Below are 6000 nucleotides of genomic sequence, written 5' to 3' on the forward strand. Positions count from 1 at the left end.
TCAGACGCAGCTTTTCAGGCATATCCCTGAACCAGAGGAATTGGGAAGTATCAGAGAGGCTAAATCTGCAGAGGCCAAACTTCTCTGGGTGTCGGAGCTGCAGCACGTCCCCTCCCATCCCATGCCTTCCCCACCTGACGTCCTGTGAGCTGCTTATTTTGCTCCTCGGGGCATGCTGCAGCCTGAGGAAGTTACCAAAAATGGTGGCTCAGGGGGCTCGTGCCAGCGGAAGGAAGCGGAGGAGCGCAGGGAGGTGCCGTGCCATGCCCCAGCCACCACCAAGGAGGCTGCTGCAGCTTGCAGGGACAAGAATGACAAACAGCGGCGTGGCAGCCAGCGAGCTGGAGCAACCACCTTGGGGAAAGGGCTCCAGAGCAGAGGCACCGCTGAGGGCTGCCAAAACCAGCATGCTCATGGGAGCTCCTGGGAGCAGGGCGCTGTGCTCATCCTTATCACTCAGCTTTTCTCATTTGAGTTCAGGAGATCCTGGGGACACCGGTGCCATGCTTCGCGGTGACAGCAGGACAGCAGGAAAGGATCCTAGGTGGCTTTTAGGGGCCGCACAGAGTGCAGATGAGGCAGCCCAAATCACTCCCACCCATGCTGCGGGGTTGCATTCAGCGTGGCTGCAGTGACTGACAGCAATGCCAAAGCTGAACGAGCTCTGGCCAGCGCAGTGCCGCGGAGCACTCCAGCAACCTGCTGGGCACAGCTCAGCCGTGCGGCTCCGGAGCTCGCTTGCTTCCCCTGGAGCTGCCTGACCAGCCCCGGCTGGGGAGGAGGAAGCTGAGGCTGCACTCTGATGACATGCTTATTTAGACCTTTGGGTTCTTGGTACCGGAGTAAACATGCCAGTGGCACGTGATGCAAAACGCTGACCTGGGGTAAACTCCCTCTGCCAGGGGAAACACGAGGCCAGCGGTTCCAATGGACAAGCTTCGCGCTGGAGACACATGAGCTGTCAGTGCTGCTCTGCCCTCGTGCTCACCTGGTCTTGTTTGTCCTTCCACAGTTGATGTGGCAAGATAAAAAGACCCAAATACTAAACTGTAAGTTCCAGCTAACTTGGCAGAAAAGCCCATGCCAATGCAAATTCAGAGGGCAGAGATCTGGCCGCATCACTGCTTCCAGATGCCCAGGGGACACCACCTCTGCTCCAAAGGATGCTCAACAGCCGATACAGGGCTAGAAAGAAAGTATTTAAATACAACTGCAATTTTTCCACAAGTGACTCCAAAGCAACTCATGGAAACACTTGTCTGGGAGAAAAGCAAAGTAATTGCTGCACAAAGCCCCTTTGGTGATAGAAAGTGATTTCCATAGAGAACATTTCTAAGCAAATCAGGTTTCCGATGTATGCAAAGGTACTGGGGCGCATGAGGGCCAGTGGGCTGTAAACATTTCCTGCAAGAGCACTCATTCTACTTCAGTCATATCCTTTTTCATTTCCAGGAATGTGAACTCACAAACCCAAATCTCCTTTGCCTGGCTTCTATTTTGGTTCCTCATCCTCCAAATCAGCACAAAGGTACCTCTTAATTGGCTACTGAAGACAGGGCTTACCCCTAACATTCAGAGGTGCTTGGAAATTTATCAGGGTCATGTTCCCTTTCCTCTCTACTCAAAAGATTTCTAAAACCTGTATTTGTACCACACACATACACACTTTCCTGAATCAACAACATGTTGCCAAGTCAGGCTTAGCACAGAGGAGTATCTCCAGATTTCTATGATAAATACCTGGAAGACTGTTGTTCTGTCTCAAATCTTGCAATACAGATTTCTGTATTTATAGGCCAAACATAAGGATATTGCTCAGGATATGATGGCCATCAGTCAGACTATTTAGCTCGCTTGGGAATGTCCTATTGACAAAAATGCTTAAAATCCAGGCAGAAAAAAAGTCTATGGGTAAAGACTCATTGCCCACCTTATCATTGGAGGGCTCACAAACTCCTGCTCTCCATCTCCGCATCCTCCACAGCAAAACCAGGAAAGGCTTTAATGTTGTGAGGTTACAAACCAAGCAACTACCACTTTCTGCAAATGCATCTTTTCAAAGATGGGTGTTTTTTCTTTACCCCCTTCAGCAGCGGTTCTCATCCAACCGGTGAACGGACGCTCAGGGACAGCAGGGTTGGGGATGCTGCCCCAAAGGAGTGCTGCGGATGCAGCGATGACCCTGCCTCTCTGCTGGCTGTTTGAGCCAGTGCTGCAGCCCTCAGGGAGGAAGCTCCTTTCGCAACCTCCCATCTCCCCAGGGATTTGCACAAACACTGGCTCTCTCCTCACTGGGCCCCTCTGTCGTGCTGGGACGCTGTGGAGCAAAGCCTACCTGGTGTAAACCCCTCACACTGCTGCGTTGCCCCAGTCAATGCCCCTCACTCATCTGTCCCCCAGCTATGGGGTCCCTATGTCTAAACAAGGGGGGAGCAGCAGGCTCAGGAGCTGGGAAGTGCCCAAAAAATCCCACAGAGCCTTTCCCCTTCTTCCTCATCCCCTGCAGTGGGTTTCCACGGGGTTTCTGCAGGCAGGCGCTGTGTCTCTTGCCCTGCTGACCCTTTGCAGGAAACCCGGTGGAAGGTCCCCTCCTCCCTGGCAGCACCTCTGCAAAAGCGGCCATGCAGAGAAACTCTCCCTCTGCAGACTGTGATCTCCCTTGGCCAGGTCAAATTCCCCCACGCAGGTCCACGCCTGCCCTGAAACTTCTCCCCCCACCCCAAATCCACCCCAGCCTGCTGCCCTACCCACGGATATGCCTGGGCAGGAGGCACAGAAACTGTGCGGGACCCCAACAGCATCTCCCGGGATGCAGCAGGCAGAGGGATGTAGGATTCAGCTGAACATCATCCAGGTAATGGCAGGAAAAGAGAGCAAAACAGGCTGGCTATGGGCTGCCCTCTCAGGCAGAGATGTGCTGGGGTGTCCTTGCTGGACTCAGACAAGCCACACACTGGAAATCTAATAACTCGGCTCCCCAAAAATGCTATAAAGTCATCAGCTCTAGGCATGGGCCAACAGCTGCAGACCACAGCCAGCACCTCTCCCTAGAATGCTTTTGCTGCTGTCCAGACTGTGGGTTTCCACCAGATTCAGGATGGCTAACTCTGTCCTTACACGACACCGAGGCCATCGTGTGCTGCTACTGTGCCTGTGGCTCAACCGCCACAGCTCTAGGTGTGCTCATTAGTTCCTTCTCCCCGTGTTCATGTAATGACGGAGCTTCAGAGCCCCAGCGGAGCGGCTCTGCGGCCTCTCCCCTCTGCCTGCACAGCTTCAGAGGGAAGGGGAAGCAGGATCCACTGAAACGAGAACCTGCTTTTTCTCACTGGTTCCCCCCACGAGTTGTGTTTTTCATTTCTCTGGTGCAACTCAAAGGATACTGAAAGATTGCTCAACACCACCTGAGTCTGACCCTTGAGAAATGAAAATAGGCCATAGACTTTGGTCATGGCAGATCTGACCCCAGATGTTCCCCTTCCGCCTCCCATGTAGAAGGAGAAAATATAACCTTAAATGACCCGATCCGGCCAAGTGCCGAGGGTTTGCTGGCCAGCTCTGGGGTGGAAGGGCTCCAGCACTGTCACGCTTTCAGCAGGCAAACACTTGTCTGAACTGCACTTTTCTGTTCTCCTGCCGCGTGCAAGTGCTTGGGGTGCCTGGTGCAAACCCACACTAACTCCTGGCTCTCTTCTACCTCCTTTCTCAGGTGCCTTCTTCCACACAGAAAGTCTGATCCTGGTGTTGGAAGTCATGGTTCAGCTCCCCACACTGCCACTGATGCCCTGGGGGATATGAGCAGGTCACTCAGCCCTCTGTGCCTCAGTTTCCCGTCTGTGAGAGGGCAATGCTGCAGGTCTCACTCTGGCTGATCCATCCTGCAGCCCATGGGACCATTTCTGTTTTAGTCTCTGACTTTTGCATGCTCAAAGCCACATGGATGCTTGCTGGAAGCCATCCATGCCTGTCACAGGGAGAAGCAAGATGACTAAAACTCTGGGTAAAACTTTGATGCAATAAAAACAATTTCCCCAGTGTAATGTTAACAATTATAGCGGTAATTGTAAGAGAAGGAGCCACACACCCCTCCTGCCCCCACGGCCACATCACACTGTGCTTTGGGTTTCCAAGTGAGCTGTGCATTGCTATGCAAGCAGCCAGTGCTCTTTCCAGGACCCAGTTTGTAGCTGGCAGTGGGTGAGGCAGAGCTGCAGAAGAGGACAGGGTGCTCTTTTCCTACAGGAGAAACACGGAAGGACAAGAAAGGGCTGCAGAAATCAGGGCTGGGATGGAAACCGAGGCAGCAGCTGGACCACAAGGGACCATTCCCTGCACCAAGGCACAGCTGCTACGGAGCCATCTCTGAGAGACATTTGTCTGCCCTGTTCTGGAGCCCGCTGAGGACAGGGGCTCTGCAGCATCCCTGGCAATGCCAGCATGGCTCTGTCCTTACTGCTAGAAAGCCTTTCCCAGTGCCAGTCCTAGCCTCCCTGATGCTAATAAATCCCATGACTTGTCTTATTGCCAGTGGCTTATGGAGAAGACCACTTCATCACTCCCCATGACGACTTTTTCTTTGTGTCAAAACATCTGCCTTGGCTCGGTCTTCCCGCGAGCATACAGCCACGGCACTGCTGGGTTTCCCAGCCCTTTGCTCACCTGGCTTAGCTTGAGCCACAGCCCCCAGATGGGATGCAACGTCCCCCATGGGGACGCTTCCACGGCATGAAGCTGAGCAGAAGGTTGGTTGGCACAATCTCTCGTCATGCCTCTCCTTTCAGCTTGGTGGGCATTTGCCCTCTCGCCCAGGAGCACACTTTAGCAGGCAAAGATGCTCAGCTGCTCCAACATCGGGCTGTGCCTGCTCAGCTGCTGCTTTTTTTGCCTGCTGCAAGAGCTGCAGCCAGGCTTTGCTCAATGACACCCTGAGGCGAGGTGCCGCTGCAAAAAGTCCCCTTACGTGCAGAGAGAGCCGGCCTTGTCCCAACCTTGTCTGAAAAAAACCCTCTCTCCCAAAGCTGGAATACCCTGCTCCTCACATTTCAGATCTTGGCCCCCGGTGTCCCCGTTTCCCCAGGGCTTTGCAGCAGGGCCATTTCTGCTCTGGATGACCCCCCCCCCCCTTCCAGGCAAGGCGGCACCGGGACGGGGCAGAGCCCTGGGAAGGAGCCGGGGCTGGGAGCGGCTTTCGCATGGGCTGAGGTTTCCCCCCTGTGTCCTGCCGGAGAACTGCAGGGATGGGGGGGGGGCGAGGACAGCTGGGGGGGTGGGGGGCAGCTCAGCCACCCCTGGCTGCACCCAGCTGGGCCATGCACCCCTGGAAAACACCTCCCCAGGGAGGGCTCTGCCTCCGGCAGCCTTCCTGGAGTCAGCCTGGAGGAGAGACGGTGGGAGTCGGGGGGGGGCTACCGTGATGACTGTGACCATGGTGACCCTCAGCCCAGCACCCTTTGTCCCAGCCACCTCCAAGCCTCCAGAGCCACCACCTCCTTCCACACACCAGAGCATCACAGCTCCTGGGGAACCCCTCAGTGCCTTCAGGTGCCAAAGCCTGGCTTTGGGAGCTTGCTCTGAGCACCGCAGGTTGAAGACGTGGCCATAACCAGTTGGCCTTGCTCCATGTCATGATGGGGCTGAATAAACCTTCTGGGAAACCACTGGAGCTGGTTGCATATTGACAATATGCTGTGCTACCCCCAGGCCGGGGGGAAGCCAGCCACACTCCTGGGCAGCCCACACATCCACATGTGGAGGTGTCAGCATTCAAAGGGTGCTGTGAGCCAGGAGCATCTGCAGACTCTGCTTCTTCCCCGGCTCACAGCCCTCCACCCAGGGGAGCCATGAGGTCCTTCAGGCAGCACGCACCCAGCCATGCCCACGTCCATGTCATCCCTGTTGCCCAAAGGGAGAGGCACATTTTGGATGCACGTTTTATGATGGACAAGCAAGGCATCAGGTGTAAATCTGAAAATCAGATCAGTGAGTAGAAACCACAGGTGC

Source organism: Buteo buteo, chromosome 13, assembly GCF_964188355.1.
Source record: "Buteo buteo chromosome 13, bButBut1.hap1.1, whole genome shotgun sequence".
Lineage (NCBI taxonomy): Eukaryota > Metazoa > Chordata > Aves > Accipitriformes > Accipitridae > Buteo > Buteo buteo.